The sequence below is a fragment of the Hyla sarda genome, unplaced genomic scaffold (genome assembly GCF_029499605.1).
Source record: "Hyla sarda isolate aHylSar1 unplaced genomic scaffold, aHylSar1.hap1 scaffold_1547, whole genome shotgun sequence".
Lineage (NCBI taxonomy): Eukaryota > Metazoa > Chordata > Amphibia > Anura > Hylidae > Hyla > Hyla sarda.
In genome coordinates, this window is record NW_026608182.1 from 1 (window position 1) to 20,561 (window position 20,561).

At 46.0% G+C, this 20,561-nt stretch overlaps 9 non-coding genes across 9 annotated transcripts; all 9 read right to left on the minus strand.

Annotated features, from left to right (window-relative positions):
- Nucleotides 1–1,027: 1,027 nt before the first annotated feature.
- On the minus strand, nucleotides 1,028–1,218 carry LOC130310009 (U2 spliceosomal RNA). The gene has a single exon (XR_008858575.1). It is a non-coding gene; the product is annotated as a U2 spliceosomal RNA (small nuclear RNA).
- A 2,092-nt stretch (nucleotides 1,219–3,310) lies between these two features.
- On the minus strand, nucleotides 3,311–3,501 carry LOC130310021 (U2 spliceosomal RNA). Its single transcript, XR_008858587.1, has one exon. It is a non-coding gene; the product is annotated as a U2 spliceosomal RNA (small nuclear RNA).
- Nucleotides 3,502–5,593: 2,092 nt separating this feature from the next.
- Nucleotides 5,594–5,784, minus strand: LOC130310032 (U2 spliceosomal RNA). The gene has a single exon (XR_008858598.1). It is a non-coding gene; the product is annotated as a U2 spliceosomal RNA (small nuclear RNA).
- A 2,089-nt stretch (nucleotides 5,785–7,873) lies between these two features.
- On the minus strand, nucleotides 7,874–8,065 carry LOC130310031 (U2 spliceosomal RNA). The gene has a single exon (XR_008858597.1). It is a non-coding gene; the product is annotated as a U2 spliceosomal RNA (small nuclear RNA).
- A 2,096-nt stretch (nucleotides 8,066–10,161) lies between these two features.
- LOC130309997 (U2 spliceosomal RNA) lies at nucleotides 10,162–10,352 on the minus strand. Its single transcript, XR_008858562.1, has one exon. It is a non-coding gene; the product is annotated as a U2 spliceosomal RNA (small nuclear RNA).
- A 2,094-nt stretch (nucleotides 10,353–12,446) lies between these two features.
- On the minus strand, nucleotides 12,447–12,637 carry LOC130310034 (U2 spliceosomal RNA). Its single transcript, XR_008858600.1, has one exon. It is a non-coding gene; the product is annotated as a U2 spliceosomal RNA (small nuclear RNA).
- Nucleotides 12,638–14,725: 2,088 nt separating this feature from the next.
- LOC130310033 (U2 spliceosomal RNA) lies at nucleotides 14,726–14,917 on the minus strand. The gene has a single exon (XR_008858599.1). It is a non-coding gene; the product is annotated as a U2 spliceosomal RNA (small nuclear RNA).
- Nucleotides 14,918–17,006: 2,089 nt separating this feature from the next.
- On the minus strand, nucleotides 17,007–17,197 carry LOC130309998 (U2 spliceosomal RNA). The gene has a single exon (XR_008858564.1). It is a non-coding gene; the product is annotated as a U2 spliceosomal RNA (small nuclear RNA).
- A 2,087-nt stretch (nucleotides 17,198–19,284) lies between these two features.
- On the minus strand, nucleotides 19,285–19,475 carry LOC130309999 (U2 spliceosomal RNA). Its single transcript, XR_008858565.1, has one exon. It is a non-coding gene; the product is annotated as a U2 spliceosomal RNA (small nuclear RNA).
- Between the last annotated feature and the right edge of the window lie 1,086 nt (nucleotides 19,476–20,561).

Below are 20,561 nucleotides of genomic sequence, written 5' to 3' on the forward strand. Positions count from 1 at the left end.
TAATGCATACCCCATCAGTGCAGCAATGCTTATTCAATACCGCCAGCAGATGGAGACACTGGGGGATAATTTTCTAAGGATTTATACTGATTTTTCCTGTCTGAATTTGTCGCACAGAAAGTTGCAGGCCAAATATGTGTGACATTTCTGCGACTTTAGCTTCTAGAGCATTTTTACAACATTATACATAGGTGCTGAATACATAAAAAGCGACTGTTCAGCGACAGACAAGTCGCATCGGCTGAAAGTAGGCCAGAATGTCAGTCCATGTTGGAGCAGGTTTAGATACAGTCTAAAGCATAGATCTCAAAGTCTGTGCACAGAATTTAGCAAGGGCCTCGCACCTTCTGATGCATCAGGTAGGTGCACTATAGCATAGCCTAACCCTCTGTACTTTGGTCTATATTGATGCGGGACATAGACAGCCAGCTGATGACCAATCCATTAGTGCAATGGATGGCTGGAAGCATTTGTCTTTGCCTTTGCAATACCACAGAAGCAATGCATGGTCAATGTACAGCAATGACACACCTGTGTGAACAGCCAGGAGACCCCCCCATGTTATGTTACATAGTTACATAGTTAGTACGGTCGAAAAAAGACATATGTCCATCAAGTTCAACCAGGGAATTAAGGGGTAGGGGTGTGGCGCGATATTGGGGAAGGGATGAGATTTTATATTTCTTCATAAGCATTAATCTTATTTTGTCAATTAGGAACATTCAGCACCCACCCGCTATCAAGGCAGCTGCCTATCATGTCATGCCCTACCTGCACAGGTGTGCTGGCTACTCAAATGATCCAATTAAGGAGGCCATTTAGTCAGCAGCAGCAGAAGTCCTGTGCCTGGACGCTCCAACAGCGGCCAGACACAAGCAGAAGCAGCAGAAGCAGCAGCAGCACCACCTTTTGTTTTTTGGCTGCAGCAGCAGCAGCAGCAGCAGCAAGGCCCACAGGGCTGGCTAGCTGGCTAGCCAGCAAGCAGGTAGCAATGAAAGTAGGAATCTTTCTTTTTAACCCTGTAAGGGGGTGGTGCACTGTACCCGAAGATACTGCCATATCGGGTCAATGCATAGGGCGACGGAAGCAAGCTTCGAAATCGGCCCCCGTTCTCAAAAATCCATTTAATATATGGTCCCCAGATAGGGGACGTATCAGATATTAAACTGATAAGAACAGATACTACACTTGATCTTAGCCAAAAGGCCGAGAAGCGATAACCGTGAAAGGGGCGGGCCCAACAAGGTCCCCTTCATGGGCACTATCACTGCTTGCTGTCAGGGAGGCTGCCAGACAATTTTCCATGCACACTCTGGGCTGGGGGGGCAGTCAACCACCAGTACACACAGCAGAACCTAAACCCATACCATTATTGCTAAGCAGCAAGACAGGGGCCCATTGCACTCCCACGGGGCCTTTTTAAATGCAATCCATAACCCGGATTTGCCAGGAACCCTTCTTACTCCTCCTACTTGCATGTGACACTGGGGCTTAGGATCTGCATAGGAAACACACACACAAGCACACACCTACCTTTGTTGCCTGCAGATGCCTCCTTGGCTGTCCCCAAACGGTATCAAACCAACACCCACGGGAAGCTGTAAGCATAGAGGACATGCCTGCACCCCATTGGACTTACCTGTGTGGGTTAAATCCGGGTTATTTGACAACCTATGGCGGTGATGGTTCTGCTCAGGCAGAGCAGTGCTGATGCTCCTCATAAAGCTGTCGCTGCTGTGAAGGTTCTAGGTGACATCACAATCCCTATGGTTACATACACGACAAAGCTGGGTTGTTGTTGTTTACACTCTGCAAGGCCTGTGGAAGTGAGTGACATCATAGCACTGTAGTTCTGAGGGTTCTAGATGGATGCAACAATCTCCTGTTGCTTCTATGAAGGCCATAATAGACGACATCACCAAACAGCTCCATAGTCACATACACAGCAAAGGAGAGATGTTGTTTACACCTAGTGATGTCAGTGGTATTGAGTGACATCACAGCACAGTGCTAAGGCTCCTGGGCCTGGACACAGCAGCGGCTGCAATATCTCAACGGAGAATACGTTTATATATATGTGTGTGTGTGCGCGTATATATATATATATATATATATATATATATATATATATATATTTCTCCGCCGAAATCACTTTTAAACCCATTTCCACCTTTTTTTTCCCTTCTCTTCCTCTTACTTTTTTTTCACGTTTTTTTACGTTTTTCTCCTTTTCGCCTCTTTTCTGGGCGTATTATTCTTCTTTTTCTTCTTTTTTTTCGTCTAATGCATACCCCATCAGTGCAGCAATGCTTATTCAATACCGCCAGCAGATGGAGACACTGGGGGATAATTTTCTAAGGATTTATACTGATTTTTCCTGTCTGAATTTGTCGCACAGAAAGTTGCAGGCCAAATATGTGTGACATTTCTGCGACTTTAGCTTCTAGAGCATTTTTACAACATTATACATAGGTGCTGAATACATAAAAAGCGACTGTTCAGCGACAGACAAGTCGCATCGGCTGAAAGTAGGCCAGAATGTCAGTCCATGTTGGAGCAGGTTTAGATACAGTCTAAAGCATAGATCTCAAAGTCTGTGCACAGAATTTAGCAAGGGCCTCGCACCTTCTGATGCATCAGGTAGGTGCACTATAGCATAGCCTAACCCTCTGTACTTTGGTCTATATTGATGCGGGACATAGACAGCCAGCTGATGACCAATCCATTAGTGCAATGGATGGCTGGAAGCATTTGTCTTTGCCTTTGCAATACCACAGAAGCAATGCATGGTCAATGTACAGCAATGACACACCTGTGTGAACAGCCAGGAGACCCCCCCATGTTATGTTACATAGTTACATAGTTAGTACGGTCGAAAAAAGACATATGTCCATCAAGTTCAACCAGGGAATTAAGGGGTAGGGGGTGTGGCGCGATATTGGGGAAGGGATGAGATTTTATATTTCTTCATAAGCATTAATCTTATTTTGTCAATTAGGAACATTCAGCACCCACCCGCTATCAAGGCAGCTGCCTATCATGTCATGCCCTACCTGCACAGGTGTGCTGGCTACTCAAATGATCCAATTAAGGAGGCCATTTAGTCAGCAGCAGCAGAAGTCCTGTGCCTGGACGCTCCAACAGCGGCCAGACACAAGCAGAAGCAGCAGAAGCAGCAGCAGCACCACCTTTTGTTTTTTGGCTGCAGCAGCAGCAGCAGCAGCAGCAAGGGCCCACAGGGCTGGCTAGCTGGCTAGCCAGCAAGCAGGTAGCAATGAAAGTAGGAATCTTTCTTTTTAACCCTGTAAGGGGGTGGTGCACTGTACCCGAAGATACTGCCATATCGGGTCAATGCATAGGGCGACGGAAGCAAGCTTCGAAATCGGCCCCCGTTCTCAAAAATCCATTTAATATATGGTCCCCAGATAGGGGACGTATCAGATATTAAACTGATAAGAACAGATACTACACTTGATCTTAGCCAAAAGGCCGAGAAGCGATAACCGTGAAAGGGGCGGGCCCAACAAGGTCCCCTTCATGGGCACTATCACTGCTTGCTGTCAGGGAGGCTGCCAGACAATTTTCCATGCACACTCTGGGCTGGGGGGCAGTCAACCACCAGTACACACAGCAGAACCTAAACCCATACCATTATTGCTAAGCAGCAAGACAGGGGCCCATTGCACTCCCACGGGGCCTTTTTAAATGCAATCCATAACCCGGATTTGCCAGGAACCCTTCTTACTCCTCCTACTTGCATGTGACACTGGGCTTAGGATCTGCATAGGAAACACACACACAAGCACACACCTACCTTTGTTGCCTGCAGATGCCTCCTTGGCTGTCCCCAAACGGTATCAAACCAACACCCACGGGAAGCTGTAAGCATAGAGGACATGCCTGCACCCCATTGGACTTACCTGTGTGGGTTAAATCCGGGTTATTTGACAACCTATGGCGGTGATGGTTCTGCTCAGGCAGAGCAGTGCTGATGCTCCTCATAAAGCTGTCGCTGCTGTGAAGGTTCTAGGTGACATCACAATCCCTATGGTTACATACACGACAAAGCTGGGTTGTTGTTGTTTACACTCTGCAAGGCCTGTGGAAGTGAGTGACATCATAGCACTGTAGTTCTGAGGGTTCTAGATGGATGCAACAATCTCCTGTTGCTTCTATGAAGGCCATAATAGACGACATCACCAAACAGCTCCATAGTCACATACACAGCAAAGGAGAGATGTTGTTTACACCTAGTGATGTCAGTGGTATTGAGTGACATCACAGCACAGTGCTAAGGCTCCTGGGCCTGGACACAGCAGCGGCTGCAATATCTCAACGGAGAATACGTTTATATATATGTGTGTGTGTGCGCGTATATATATATATATATATATATATATATATATATATATATATATATTTCTCCGCCGAAATCACTTTTAAACCCATTTCCACCTTTTTTTCCCTTCTCTTCCTCTTACTTTTTTTTTCACGTTTTTTTTACGTTTTTCTCCTTTTCGCCTCTTTTCTGGGCGTATTATTCTTCTTTTTCTTCTTTTTTTCGTCTAATGCATACCCCATCAGTGCAGCAATGCTTATTCAATACCGCCAGCAGATGGAGACACTGGGGGATAATTTTCTAAGGATTTATACTGATTTTTCCTGTCTGAATTTGTCGCACAGAAAGTTGCAGGCCAAATATGTGTGACATTTCTGCGACTTTAGCTTCTAGAGCATTTTTACAACATTATACATAGGTGCTGAATACATAAAAAGCGACTGTTCAGCGACAGACAAGTCGCATCGGCTGAAAGTAGGCCAGAATGTCAGTCCATGTTGGAGCAGGTTTAGATACAGTCTAAAGCATAGATCTCAAAGTCTGTGCACAGAATTTAGCAAGGGCCTCGCACCTTCTGATGCATCAGGTAGGTGCACTATAGCATAGCCTAACCCTCTGTACTTTGGTCTATATTGATGCGGGACATAGACAGCCAGCTGATGACCAATCCATTAGTGCAATGGATGGCTGGAAGCATTTGTCTTTGCCTTTGCAATACCACAGAAGCAATGCATGGTCAATGTACAGCAATGACACACCTGTGTGAACAGCCAGGAGACCCCCCCATGTTATGTTACATAGTTACATAGTTAGTACGGTCGAAAAAAGACATATGTCCATCAAGTTCAACCAGGGAATTAAGGGGTAGGGGTGTGGCGCGATATTGGGGAAGGGATGAGATTTTATATTTCTTCATAAGCATTAATCTTATTTTGTCAATTAGGAACATTCAGCACCCACCCGCTATCAAGGCAGCTGCCTATCATGTCATGCCCTACCTGCACAGGTGTGCTGGCTACTCAAATGATCCAATTAAGGAGGCCATTTAGTCAGCAGCAGCAGAAGTCCTGTGCCTGGACGCTCCAACAGCGGCCAGACACAAGCAGAAGCAGCAGAAGCAGCAGCAGCACCACCTTTTGTTTTTTGGCTGCAGCAGCAGCAGCAGCAGCAGCAAGGCCCACAGGGCTGGCTAGCTGGCTAGCCAGCAAGCAGGTAGCAATGAAAGTAGGAATCTTTCTTTTTAACCCTGTAAGGGGGTGGTGCACTGTACCCGAAGATACTGCCATATCGGGTCAATGCATAGGGCGACGGAAGCAAGCTTCGAAATCGGCCCCCGTTCTCAAAAATCCATTTAATATATGGTCCCCAGATAGGGGACGTATCAGATATTAAACTGATAAGAACAGATACTACACTTGATCTTAGCCAAAAGGCCGAGAAGCGATAACCGTGAAAGGGGCGGGCCCAACAAGGTCCCCTTCATGGGCACTATCACTGCTTGCTGTCAGGGAGGCTGCCAGACAATTTTCCATGCACACTCTGGGCTGGGGGGCAGTCAACCACCAGTACACACAGCAGAACCTAAACCCATACCATTATTGCTAAGCAGCAAGACAGGGGCCCATTGCACTCCCACGGGGCCTTTTTAAATGCAATCCATAACCCGGATTTGCCAGGAACCCTTCTTACTCCTCCTACTTGCATGTGACACTGGGCTTAGGATCTGCATAGGAAACACACACACAAGCACACACCTACCTTTGTTGCCTGCAGATGCCTCCTTGGCTGTCCCCAAACGGTATCAAACCAACACCCACGGGAAGCTGTAAGCATAGAGGACATGCCTGCACCCCATTGGACTTACCTGTGTGGGTTAAATCCGGGTTATTTGACAACCTATGGCGGTGATGGTTCTGCTCAGGCAGAGCAGTGCTGATGCTCCTCATAAAGCTGTCGCTGCTGTGAAGGTTCTAGGTGACATCACAATCCCTATGGTTACATACACGACAAAGCTGGGTTGTTGTTGTTTACACTCTGCAAGGCCTGTGGAAGTGAGTGACATCATAGCACTGTAGTTCTGAGGGTTCTAGATGGATGCAACAATCTCCTGTTGCTTCTATGAAGGCCATAATAGACGACATCACCAAACAGCTCCATAGTCACATACACAGCAAAGGAGAGATGTTGTTTACACCTAGTGATGTCAGTGGTATTGAGTGACATCACAGCACAGTGCTAAGGCTCCTGGGCCTGGACACAGCAGCGGCTGCAATATCTCAACGGAGAATACGTTTATATATATGTGTGTGTGTGCGCGTATATATATATATATATATATATATATATATATATATATATATATTTCTCCGCCGAAATCACTTTTAAACCCATTTCCACCTTTTTTTTCCCTTCTCTTCCTCTTACTTTTTTTTTCACGTTTTTTTTACGTTTTTCTCCTTTTCGCCTCTTTTCTGGGCGTATTATTCTTCTTTTTCTTCTTTTTTTTCGTCTAATGCATACCCCATCAGTGCAGCAATGCTTATTCAATACCGCCAGCAGATGGAGACACTGGGGGATAATTTTCTAAGGATTTATACTGATTTTTCCTGTCTGAATTTGTCGCACAGAAAGTTGCAGGCCAAATATGTGTGACATTTCTGCGACTTTAGCTTCTAGAGCATTTTTACAACATTATACATAGGTGCTGAATACATAAAAAGCGACTGTTCAGCGACAGACAAGTCGCATCGGCTGAAAGTAGGCCAGAATGTCAGTCCATGTTGGAGCAGGTTTAGATACAGTCTAAAGCATAGATCTCAAAGTCTGTGCACAGAATTTAGCAAGGGCCTCGCACCTTCTGATGCATCAGGTAGGTGCACTATAGCATAGCCTAACCCTCTGTACTTTGGTCTATATTGATGCGGGACATAGACAGCCAGCTGATGACCAATCCATTAGTGCAATGGATGGCTGGAAGCATTTGTCTTTGCCTTTGCAATACCACAGAAGCAATGCATGGTCAATGTACAGCAATGACACACCTGTGTGAACAGCCAGGAGACCCCCCCATGTTATGTTACATAGTTACATAGTTAGTACGGTCGAAAAAAGACATATGTCCATCAAGTTCAACCAGGGAATTAAGGGGTAGGGGTGTGGCGCGATATTGGGGAAGGGATGAGATTTTATATTTCTTCATAAGCATTAATCTTATTTTGTCAATTAGGAACATTCAGCACCCACCCGCTATCAAGGCAGCTGCCTATCATGTCATGCCCTACCTGCACAGGTGTGCTGGCTACTCAAATGATCCAATTAAGGAGGCCATTTAGTCAGCAGCAGCAGAAGTCCTGTGCCTGGACGCTCCAACAGCGGCCAGACACAAGCAGAAGCAGCAGAAGCAGCAGCAGCACCACCTTTTGTTTTTTGGCTGCAGCAGCAGCAGCAGCAGCAAGGCCCACAGGGCTGGCTAGCTGGCTAGCCAGCAAGCAGGTAGCAATGAAAGTAGGAATCTTTCTTTTTAACCCTGTAAGGGGGTGGTGCACTGTACCCGAAGATACTGCCATATCGGGTCAATGCATAGGGCGACGGAAGCAAGCTTCGAAATCGGCCCCCGTTCTCAAAAATCCATTTAATATATGGTCCCCCAGATAGGGGACGTATCAGATATTAAACTGATAAGAACAGATACTACACTTGATCTTAGCCAAAAGGCCGAGAAGCGATAACCGTGAAAGGGGCGGGCCCAACAAGGTCCCCTTCATGGGCACTATCACTGCTTGCTGTCAGGGAGGCTGCCAGACAATTTTTCCATGCACACTCTGGGCTGGGGGGCAGTCAACCACCAGTACACACAGCAGAACCTAAACCCATACCATTATTGCTAAGCAGCAAGACAGGGGCCCATTGCACTCCCACGGGGCCTTTTTAAATGCAATCCATAACCCGGATTTGCCAGGAACCCTTCTTACTCCTCCTACTTGCATGTGACACTGGGCTTAGGATCTGCATAGGAAACACACACACAAGCACACACCTACCTTTGTTGCCTGCAGATGCCTCCTTGGCTGTCCCCAAACGGTATCAAACCAACACCCACGGGAAGCTGTAAGCATAGAGGACATGCCTGCACCCCATTGGACTTACCTGTGTGGGTTAAATCCGGGTTATTTGACAACCTATGGCGGTGATGGTTCTGCTCAGGCAGAGCAGTGCTGATGCTCCTCATTAAAGCTGTCGCTGCTGTGAAGGTTCTAGGTGACATCACAATCCCTATGGTTACATACACGACAAAGCTGGGTTTGTTGTTGTTTACACTCTGCAAGGCCTGTGGAAGTGAGTGACATCATAGCACTGTAGTTCTGAGGGTTCTAGATGGATGCAACAATCTCCTGTTGCTTCTATGAAGGCCATAATAGACGACATCACCAAACAGCTCCATAGTCACATACACAGCAAAGGAGAGATGTTGTTTACACCTAGTGATGTCAGTGGTATTGAGTGACATCACAGCACAGTGCTAAGGCTCCTGGGCCTGGACACAGCAGCGGCTGCAATATCTCAACGGAGAATACGTTTATATATATGTGTGTGTGTGCGCGTATATATATATATATATATATATATATATATATATATATATATATATATTTCTCCGCCGAAATCACTTTTAAACCCATTTCCACCTTTTTTTCCCTTCTCTTCCTCTTACTTTTTTTTCACGTTTTTTTACGTTTTTCTCCTTTTCGCCTCTTTTCTGGGCGTATTATTCTTCTTTTTCTTCTTTTTTTTCGTCTAATGCATACCCCATCAGTGCAGCAATGCTTATTCAATACCGCCAGCAGATGGAGACACTGGGGGATAATTTTCTAAGGATTTATACTGATTTTTCCTGTCTGAATTTGTCGCACAGAAAGTTGCAGGCCAAATATGTGTGACATTTCTGCGACTTTAGCTTCTAGAGCATTTTTACAACATTATACATAGGTGCTGAATACATAAAAAGCGACTGTTCAGCGACAGACAAGTCGCATCGGCTGAAAGTAGGCCAGAATGTCAGTCCATGTTGGAGCAGGTTTAGATACAGTCTAAAGCATAGATCTCAAAGTCTGTGCACAGAATTTAGCAAGGGCCTCGCACCTTCTGATGCATCAGGTAGGTGCACTATAGCATAGCCTAACCCTCTGTACTTTGGTCTATATTGATGCGGGACATAGACAGCCAGCTGATGACCAATCCATTAGTGCAATGGATGGCTGGAAGCATTTGTCTTTGCCTTTGCAATACCACAGAAGCAATGCATGGTCAATGTACAGCAATGACACACCTGTGTGAACAGCCAGGAGACCCCCCCATGTTATGTTACATAGTTACATAGTTAGTACGGTCGAAAAAAGACATATGTCCATCAAGTTCAACCAGGGAATTAAGGGGTAGGGGTGTGGCGCGATATTGGGGAAGGGATGAGATTTTATATTTCTTCATAAGCATTAATCTTATTTTGTCAATTAGGAACATTCAGCACCCACCCGCTATCAAGGCAGCTGCCTATCATGTCATGCCCTACCTGCACAGGTGTGCTGGCTACTCAAATGATCCAATTAAGGAGGCCATTTAGTCAGCAGCAGCAGAAGTCCTGTGCCTGGACGCTCCAACAGCGGCCAGACACAAGCAGAAGCAGCAGAAGCAGCAGCAGCACCACCTTTTGTTTTTTGGCTGCAGCAGCAGCAGCAGCAGCAGCAAGGCCCACAGGGCTGGCTAGCTGGCTAGCCAGCAAGCAGGTAGCAATGAAAGTAGGAATCTTTCTTTTTAACCCTGTAAGGGGGTGGTGCACTGTACCCGAAGATACTGCCATATCGGGTCAATGCATAGGGCGACGGAAGCAAGCTTCAAAATCGGCCCCCGTTCTCAAAAATCCATTTAATATATGGTCCCCAGATAGGGGACGTATCAGATATTAAACTGATAAGAACAGATACTACACTTGATCTTAGCCAAAAGGCCGAGAAGCGATAACCGTGAAAGGGGCGGGCCCAACAAGGTCCCCTTCATGGGCACTATCACTGCTTGCTGTCAGGGAGGCTGCCAGACAATTTTCCATGCACACTCTGGGCTGGGGGGCAGTCAACCACCAGTACACACAGCAGAACCTAAACCCATACCATTATTGCTAAGCAGCAAGACAGGGGCCCATTGCACTCCCACGGGGCCTTTTTAAATGCAATCCATAACCCGGATTTGCCAGGAACCCTTCTTACTCCTCCTACTTGCATGTGACACTGGGCTTAGGACCTGCATAGGAAACACACACACAAGCACACACCTACCTTTGTTGCCTGCAGATGCCTCCTTGGCTGTCCCCAAACGGTATCAAACCAACACCCACGGGAAGCTGTAAGCATAGAGGACATGCCTGCACCCCATTGGACTTACCTGTGTGGGTTAAATCCGGGTTATTTGACAACCTATGGCGGTGATGGTTCTGCTCAGGCAGAGCAGTGCTGATGCTCCTCATAAAGCTGTCGCTGCTGTGAAGGTTCTAGGTGACATCACAATCCCTATGGTTACATACACGACAAAGCTGGGTTGTTGTTGTTTACACTCTGCAAGGCCTGTGGAAGTGAGTGACATCATAGCACTGTAGTTCTGAGGGTTCTAGATGGATGCAACAATCTCCTGTTGCTTCTATGAAGGCCATAATAGACGACATCACCAAACAGCTCCATAGTCACATACACAGCAAAGGAGAGATGTTGTTTACACCTAGTGATGTCAGTGGTATTGAGTGACATCACAGCACAGTGCTAAGGCTCCTGGGCCTGGACACAGCAGCGGCTGCAATATCTCAACGGAGAATACGTTTATATATATGTGTGTGTGTGCGCGTATATATATATATATATATATATATATATATATATATATATATTTCTCCGCCGAAATCACTTTTAAACCCATTTCCACCTTTTTTTCCCTTCTCTTCCTCTTACTTTTTTTTCACGTTTTTTTTACGTTTTTCTCCTTTTCGCCTCTTTTCTGGGCGTATTATTCTTCTTTTTCTTCTTTTTTTTCGTCTAATGCATACCCCATCAGTGCAGCAATGCTTATTCAATACCGCCAGCAGATGGAGACACTGGGGGATAATTTTCTAAGGATTTATACTGATTTTTCCTGTCTGAATTTGTCGCACAGAAAGTTGCAGGCCAAATATGTGTGACATTTCTGCGACTTTAGCTTCTAGAGCATTTTTACAACATTATACATAGGTGCTGAATACATAAAAAGCGACTGTTCAGCGACAGACAAGTCGCATCGGCTGAAAGTAGGCCAGAATGTCAGTCCATGTTGGAGCAGGTTTAGATACAGTCTAAAGCATAGATCTCAAAGTCTGTGCACAGAATTTAGCAAGGGCCTCGCACCTTCTGATGCATCAGGTAGGTGCACTATAGCATAGCCTAACCCTCTGTACTTTGGTCTATATTGATGCGGGACATAGACAGCCAGCTGATGACCAATCCATTAGTGCAATGGATGGCTGGAAGCATTTGTCTTTGCCTTTGCAATACCACAGAAGCAATGCATGGTCAATGTACAGCAATGACACACCTGTGTGAACAGCCAGGAGACCCCCCCATGTTATGTTACATAGTTACATAGTTAGTACGGTCGAAAAAAGACATATGTCCATCAAGTTCAACCAGGGAATTAAGGGGTAGGGGTGTGGCGCGATATTGGGGAAGGGATGAGATTTTATATTTCTTCATAAGCATTAATCTTATTTTGTCAATTAGGAACATTCAGCACCCACCCGCTATCAAGGCAGCTGCCTATCATGTCATGCCCTACCTGCACAGGTGTGCTGGCTACTCAAATGATCCAATTAAGGAGGCCATTTAGTCAGCAGCAGCAGAAGTCCTGTGCCTGGACGCTCCAACAGCGGCCAGACACAAGCAGAAGCAGCAGAAGCAGCAGCAGCACCACCTTTTGTTTTTTGGCTGCAGCAGCAGCAGCAGCAGCAGCAGCAGCAAGGCCCACAGGGCTGGCTAGCTGGCTAGCCAGCAAGCAGGTAGCAATGAAAGTAGGAATCTTTCTTTTTAAACCTGTAAGGGGGTGGTGCACTGTACCCGAAGATACTGCCATATCGGGTCAATGCATAGGGCGACGGAAGCAAGCTTCGAAATCGGCCCCCGTTCTCAAAAATCCATTTAATATATGGTCCCCAGATAGGGGACGTATCAGATATTAAACTGATAAGAACAGATACTACACTTGATCTTAGCCAAAAGGCCGAGAAGCGATAACCGTGAAAGGGGCGGGCCCAACAAGGTCCCCTTCATGGGCACTATCACTGCTTGCTGTCAGGGAGGCTGCCAGACAATTTTCCATGCACACTCTGGGCTGGGGGGGCAGTCAACCACCAGTACACACAGCAGAACCTAAACCCATACCATTATTGCTAAGCAGCAAGACAGGGGCCCATTGCACTCCCACGGGGCCTTTTTAAATGCAATCCATAACCCGGATTTGCCAGGAACCCTTCTTACTCCTCCTACTTGCATGTGACACTGGGCTTAGGATCTGCATAGGAAACACACACACAAGCACACACCTACCTTTGTTGCCTGCAGATGCCTCCTTGGCTGTCCCCAAACGGTATCAAACCAACACCCACGGGAAGCTGTAAGCATAGAGGACATGCCTGCACCCCATTGGACTTACCTGTGTGGGTTAAATCCGGGTTATTTGACAACCTATGGCGGGTGATGGTTCTGCTCAGGCAGAGCAGTGCTGATGCTCCTCATAAAGCTGTCGCTGCTGTGAAGGTTCTAGGTGACATCACAATCCCTATGGTTACATACACGACAAAGCTGGGTTGTTGTTGTTTACACTCTGCAAGGCCTGTGGAAGTGAGTGACATCATAGCACTGTAGTTCTGAGGGTTCTAGATGGATGCAACAATCTCCTGTTGCTTCTATGAAGGCCATAATAGACGACATCACCAAACAGCTCCATAGTCACATACACAGCAAAGGAGAGATGTTGTTTACACCTAGTGATGTCAGTGGTATTGAGTGACATCACAGCACAGTGCTAAGGCTCCTGGGCCTGGACACAGCAGCGGCTGCAATATCTCAACGGAGAATACGTTTATATATATGTGTGTGTGTGCGCGTATATATATATATATATATATATATATATATATATATATATATTTCTCCGCCGAAATCACTTTTAAACCCATTTCCACCTTTTTTTCCCTTCTCTTCCTCTTACTTTTTTTTCACGTTTTTTTACGTTTTTCTCCTTTTCGCCTCTTTTCTGGGCGTATTATTCTTCTTTTTCTTCTTTTTTTTCGTCTAATGCATACCCCATCAGTGCAGCAATGCTTAATACCGCCAGCAGATGGAGACACTGGGGGATAATTTTCTAAGGATTTATACTGATTTTTCCTGTCTGAATTTGTCGCACAGAAAGTTGCAGGCCAAATATGTGTGACATTTCTGCGACTTTAGCTTCTAGAGCATTTTTACAACATTATACATAGGTGCTGAATACATAAAAAGCGACTGTTCAGCGACAGACAAGTCGCATCGGCTGAAAGTAGGCCAGAATGTCAGTCCATGTTGGAGCAGGTTTAGATACAGTCTAAAGCATAGATCTCAAAGTCTGTGCACAGAATTTAGCAAGGGCCTCGCACCTTCTGATGCATCAGGTAGGTGCACTATAGCATAGCCTAACCCTCTGTACTTTGGTCTATATTGATGCGGGACATAGACAGCCAGCTGATGACCAATCCATTAGTGCAATGGATGGCTGGAAGCATTTGTCTTTGCCTTTGCAATACCACAGAAGCAATGCATGGTCAATGTACAGCAATGACACACCTGTGTGAACAGCCAGGAGACCCCCCCATGTTATGTTACATAGTTACATAGTTAGTACGGTCGAAAAAAGACATATGTCCATCAAGTTCAACCAGGGAATTAAGGGGTAGGGGTGTGGCGCGATATTGGGGAAGGGATGAGATTTTATATTTCTTCATAAGCATTAATCTTATTTTGTCAATTAGGAACATTCAGCACCCACCCGCTATCAAGGCAGCTGCCTATCATGTCATGCCCTACCTGCACAGGTGTGCTGGCTACTCAAATGATCCAATTAAGGAGGCCATTTAGTCAGCAGCAGCAGAAGTCCTGTGCCTGGACGCTCCAACAGCGGCCAGACACAAGCAGAAGCAGCAGAAGCAGCAGCAGCACCACCTTTTGTTTTTTGGCTGCAGCAGCAGCAGCAGCAGCAGCAGCAAGGCCCACAGGGCTGGCTAGCTGGCTAGCCAGCAAGCAGGTAGCAATGAAAGTAGGAATCTTTCTTTTTAACCCTGTAAGGGGGTGGTGCACTGTACCCGAAGATACTGCCATATCGGGTCAATGCATAGGGCGACGGAAGCAAGCTTCGAAATCGGCCCCCGTTCTCAAAAATCCATTTAATATATGGTCCCCAGATAGGGGACGTATCAGATATTAAACTGATAAGAACAGAATACTACACTTGATCTTAGCCAAAAGGCCGAGAAGCGATAACCGTGAAAGGGGCGGGCCCAACAAGGTCCCCTTCATGGGCACTATCACTGCTTGCTGTCAGGGAGGCTGCCAGACAATTTTCCATGCACACTCTGGGCTGGGGGGCAGTCAACCACCAGTACACACAGCAGAACCTAAACCCATACCATTATTGCTAAGCAGCAAGACAGGGGCCCATTGCACTCCCACGGGGCCTTTTTAAATGCAATCCATAACCCGGATTTGCCAGGAACCCTTCTTACTCCTCCTACTTGCATGTGACACTGGGCTTAGGATCTGCATAGGAAACACACACACAAGCACACACCTACCTTTGTTGCCTGCAGATGCCTCCTTGGCTGTCCCCAAACGGTATCAAACCAACACCCACGGGAAGCTGTAAGCATAGAGGACATGCCTGCACCCCATTGGACTTACCTGTGTGGGTTAAATCCGGGTTATTTGACAACCTATGGCGGTGATGGTTCTGCTCAGGCAGAGCAGTGCTGATGCTCCTCATAAAGCTGTCGCTGCTGTGAAGGTTCTAGGTGACATCACAATCCCTATGGTTACATACACGACAAAGCTGGGTTGTTGTTGTTTACACTCTGCAAGGCCTGTGGAAGTGAGTGACATCATAGCACTGTAGTTCTGAGGGTTCTAGATGGATGCAACAATCTCCTGTTGCTTCTATGAAGGCCATAATAGACGACATCACCAAACAGCTCCATAGTCACATACACAGCAAAGGAGAGATGTTGTTTACACCTAGTGATGTCAGTGGTATTGAGTGACATCACAGCACAGTGCTAAGGCTCCTGGGCCTGGACACAGCAGCGGCTGCAATATCTCAACGGAGAATACGTTTATATATATGTGTGTGTGTGCGCGTATATATATATATATATATATATATATATATATATATATATACATTTCTCCGCCGAAATCACTTTTAAACCCATTTCCACCTTTTTTTCCCTTCTCTTCCTCTTACTTTTTTTTCACGTTTTTTTACGTTTTTCTCCTTTTCGCCTCTTTTCTGGGCGTATTATTCTTCTTTTTCTTCTTTTTTTTCGTCTAATGCATACCCCATCAGTGCAGCAATGCTTATTCAATACCGCCAGCAGATGGAGACACTGGGGGATAATTTTCTAAGGATTTATACTGATTTTTCCTGTCTGAATTTGTCGCACAGAAAGTTGCAGGCCAAATATGTGTGACATTTCTGCGACTTTAGCTTCTAGAGCATTTTTACAACATTATACATAGGTGCTGAATACATAAAAAGCGACTGTTCAGCGACAGACAAGTCGCATCGGCTGAAAGTAGGCCAGAATGTCAGTCCATGTTGGAGCAGGTTTAGATACAGTCTAAAGCATAGATCTCAAAGTCTGTGCACAGAATTTAGCAAGGGCCTCGCACCTTCTGATGCATCAGGTAGGTGCACTATAGCATAGCCTAACCCTCTGTACTTTGGTCTATATTGATGCGGGACATAGACAGCCAGCTGATGACCAATCCATTAGTGCAATGGATGGCTGGAAGCATTTGTCTTTGCCTTTGCAATACCACAGAAGCAATGCATGGTCAATGTACAGCAATGACACACCTGTGTGAACAGCCAGGAGACCCCCCCATGTTATGTTACATAGTTACATAGTTAGTACGGTCGAAAAAAGACATATGTCCATCAAGTTCAACCAGGGAATTAAGGGGTAGGGGTGTGGCGCGATATTGGGGAAGGGATGAGATTTTATATTTCTTCATAAGCATTAATCTTATTTTGTCAATTAGGAACATTCAGCACCCACCCGCTATCAAGGCAGCTGCCTATCATGTCATGCCCTACCTGCACAGGTGTGCTGGCTACTCAAATGATCCAATTAAGGAGGCCATTTAGTCAGCAGCAGCAGAAGTCCTGTGCCTGGACGCTCCAACAGCGGCCAGACACAAGCAGAAGCAGCAGAAGCAGCAGCAGCACCACCTTTTGTTTTTTGGCTGCAGCAGCAGCAGCAGCAGCAGCAAGGCCCACAGGGCTGGCTAGCTGGCTAGCCAGCAAGCAGGTAGCAATGAAAGTAGGAATCTTTCTTTTTAACCCTGTAAGGGGGTGGTGCACTGTACCCGAAGATACTGCCATATCGGGTCAATGCATAGGGCGACGGAAGCAAGCTTCGAAATCGGCCCCCGTTCTCAAAAATCCATTTAATATATGGTCCCCAGATAGGGGACGTATCAGATATTAAACTGATAAGAACAGATACTACACTTGATCTTAGCCAAAAGGCCGAGAAGCGATAACCGTGAAAGGGGCGGGCCCAACAAGGTCCCCTTCATGGGCACTATCACTGCTTGCTGTCAGGGAGGCTGCCAGACAATTTTCCATGCACACTCTGGGCTGGGGGGCAGTCAACCACCAGTACACACAGCAGAACCTAAACCCATACCATTATTGCTAAGCAGCAAGACAGGGGCCCATTGCACTCCCACGGGGCCTTTTTAAATGCAATCCATAACCCGGATTTGCCAGGAACCCTTCTTACTCCTCCTACTTGCATGTGACACTGGGCTTAGGATCTGCATAGGAAACACACACACAAGCACACACCTACCTTTGTTGCCTGCAGATGCCTCCTTGGCTGTCCCCAAACGGTATCAAACCAACACCCACGGGAAGCTGTAAGCATAGAGGACATGCCTGCACCCCATTGGACTTACCTGTGTGGGTTAAATCCGGGTTATTTGACAACCTATGGCGGTGATGGTTCTGTTCAGGCAGAGCAGTGCTGATGCTCCTCATAAAGCTGTCGCTGCTGTGAAGGTTCTAGGTGACATCACAAATCCCTATGGTTACATACACAACAAAGCTGGGTTGTTGTTGTTTACACTCTGCAAGGCCTGTGGAAGTGAGTGACATCATAGCACTGTAGTTCTGAGGGTTCTAGATGGATGCAACAATCTCCTGTTGCTTCTATGAAGGCCATAATAGACGACATCACCAAACAGCTCCATAGTCACATACACAGCAAAGGAGAGATGTTGTTTACACCTAGTGATGTCAGTGGTATTGAGTGACATCACAGCACAGTGCTAAGGCTCCTGGGCCTGGACACAGCAGCGGCTGCAATATCTCAACGGAGAATACGTTTATATATATGTGTGTGTGTGCGCGTATATATATATATATATATATATATATATATATATATATATATATTTCTCCGCCGAAATCACTTTTAAACCCATTTCCACCTTTTTTTCCCTTCTCTTCCTCTTACTTTTTTTTCACGTTTTTTTACGTTTTTCTCCTTTTCGCCTCTTTTCTGGGCGTATTATTCTTCTTTTTCTTCTTTTTTTTCGTCTAATGCATACCCCATCAGTGCAGCAATGCTTATTCAATACCGCCAGCAGATGGAGACACTGGGGGATAATTTTCTAAGGATTTATACTGATTTTTCCTGTCTGAATTTGTCGCACAGAAAGTTGCAGGCCAAATATGTGTGACATTTCTGCGACTTTAGCTTCTAGAGCATTTTTACAACATTATACATAGGTGCTGAATACATAAAAAGCGACTGTTCAGCGACAGACAAGTCGCATCGGCTGAAAGTAGGCCAGAATGTCAGTCCATGTTGGAGCAGGTTTAGATACAGTCTAAAGCATAGATCTCAAAGTCTGTGCACAGAATTTAGCAAGGGCCTCGCACCTTCTGATGCATCAGGTAGGTGCACTATAGCATAGCCTAACCCTCTGTACTTTGGTCTATATTGATGCGGGACATAGACAGCCAGCTGATGACCAATCCATTAGTGCAATGGATGGCTGGAAGCATTTGTCTTTGCCTTTGCAATACCACAGAAGCAATGCATGGTCAATGTACAGCAATGACACACCTGTGTGAACAGCCAGGAGACCCCCCCATGTTATGTTACATAGTTACATAGTTAGTACGGTCGAAAAAAGACATATGTCCATCAAGTTCAACCAGGGAATTAAGGGGTAGGGGTGTGGCGCGATATTGGGGAAGGGATGAGATTTTATATTTCTTCATAAGCATTAATCTTATTTTGTCAATTAGGAACATTCAGCACCCACCCGCTATCAAGGCAGCTGCCTATCATGTCATGCCCTACCTGCACAGGTGTGCTGGCTACTCAAATGATCCAATTAAGGAGGCCATTTAGTCAGCAGCAGCAGAAGTCCTGTGCCTGGACGCTCCAACAGCGGCCAGACACAAGCAGAAGCAGCAGAAGCAGCAGCAGCACCACCTTTTGTTTTTTGGCTGCAGCAGCAGCAGCAGCAGCAAGGCCCACAGGGCTGGCTAGCTGGCTAGCCAGCAAGCAGGTAGCAATGAAAGTAGGAATCTTTCTTTTTAACCCTGTAAGGGGGTGGTGCACTGTACCCGAAGATACTGCCATATCGGGTCAATGCATAGGGCGACGGAAGCAAGCTTCGAAATCGGCCCCCGTTCTCAAAAATCCATTTAATATATGGTCCCCAGATAGGGGACGTATCAGATATTAAACTGATAAGAACAGATACTACACTTGATCTTAGCCAAAAGGCCGAGAAGCGATAACCGTGAAAGGGGCGGGCCCAACAAGGTCCCCTTCATGGGCACTATCACTGCTTGCTGTCAGGGAGGCTGCCAGACAATTTTCCATGCACACTCTGGGCTGGGGGGCAGTCAACCACCAGTACACACAGCAGAACCTAAACCCATACCATTATTGCTAAGCAGCAAGACAGGGGCCCATTGCACTCCCACGGGGCCTTTTTAAATGCAATCCATAACCCGGATTTGCCAGGAACCCTTCTTACTCCTCCTACTTGCATGTGACACTGGGCTTAGGATCTGCATAGGAAACACACACACAAGCACACACCTACCTTTGTTGCCTGCAGATGCCTCCTTGGCTGTCCCCAAACGGTATCAAACCAACACCCACGGGAAGCTGTAAGCATAGAGGACATGCCTGCACCCCATTGGACTTACCTGTGTGGGTTAAATCCGGGTTATTTGACAACCTATGGCGGTGATGGTTCTGCTCAGGCAGAGCAGTGCTGATGCTCCTCATAAAGCTGTCGCTGCTGTGAAGGTTCTAGGTGACATCACAATCCCTATGGTTACATACACGACAAAGCTGGGTTGTTGTTGTTTACACTCTGCAAGGCCTGTGGAAGTGAGTGACATCATAGCACTGTAGTTCTGAGGGTTCTAGATGGATGCAACAATCTCCTGTTGCTTCTATGAAGGCCATAATAGACGACATCACCAAACAGCTCCATAGTCACATACACAGCAAAGGAGAGATGTTGTTTACACCTAGTGATGTCAGTGGTATTGAGTGACATCACAGCACAGTGCTAAGGCTCCTGGGCCTGGACACAGCAGCGGCTGCAATATCTCAACGGAGAATACGTTTATATATATGTGTGTGTGTGCGCGTATATATATATATATATATATATATATATATATATATATATATATATTTCTCCGCCGAAATCACTTTTAAACCCATTTCCACCTTTTTTTCCCTTCTCTTCCTCTTACTTTTTTTTCACGTTTTTTTACGTTTTTCTCCTTTTCGCCTCTTTTCTGGGCGTATTATTCTTCTTTTTCTTCTTTTTTTTCGTCTAATGCATACCCCATCAGTGCA